The sequence below is a fragment of the Cibotium barometz genome, chromosome 48 (genome assembly GCF_041138505.1).
Source record: "Cibotium barometz isolate CiBa-2024 chromosome 48, ASM4113850v1, whole genome shotgun sequence".
Classification (NCBI taxonomy): Eukaryota; Viridiplantae; Streptophyta; class Polypodiopsida; order Cyatheales; family Cibotiaceae; genus Cibotium; species Cibotium barometz.
Genome location: NC_141093.1, coordinates 23,192,131 through 23,192,882, shown reverse-complemented (window position 1 = coordinate 23,192,882; position 752 = coordinate 23,192,131).

Sequence of the window (752 nt, the reverse complement as noted above, 5' to 3'; positions counted from 1 at the left end):
GTAAAAAGAAAGCAATATCCTCTAATAATGATGAATTGATTTTGTTTCCATAACGAAGGAAATATCCTCTTGTATATTTTGGAACATTTAATTTTGAGTAAAAATCAATCTTAGGATTTAAAAATCCAAAAATGACTTAATCAATGGGGTAATAAGGTATTATACCTTAGCATTGTATTATAATATTTATGTGATAGAAAAAGATATTTTCTTCACTCAAAATGATCAATTGGATAAGATACATGATACCTTATAATTTTGCAAATGAAAGTGTTTATCTCACGGCAATGACATAGGTCACTATACTAGCTAGTGAAAGTGTCTGTCTCATAGTCATGGCAATGACATAGGTCACTACACTAGTCACTATACTAGTGTACAACAAATGTTTCAATGTTTTGAATACGTCCATTTGAGGATCGTTCTTTTGTCACCTCAACAAATGTTTCAATGTTTTGAATAGGTCCATTTGAGGATTGTCACCTCAACAAATGTTTCAATGTTTTGAATACATCCATTTGTTGAGGATCATTCTTTTGTCACCTCAAACTTTAATGATTTTTATAATCTCAAATTTCTATGACTAATTAAGTCTAAGTTATTCAAGCCCATGGTTTGAGCCACCACTAGTTTTTAGTAAAATTCAAACCTCTTGTGGGAAATGGTACCCACACAATACAATTTGAATAGTTCTATACTAGACTTTTGCAAACGTGGTGGTTATGTGATAGCATTGACTTAATGTTTTTGTA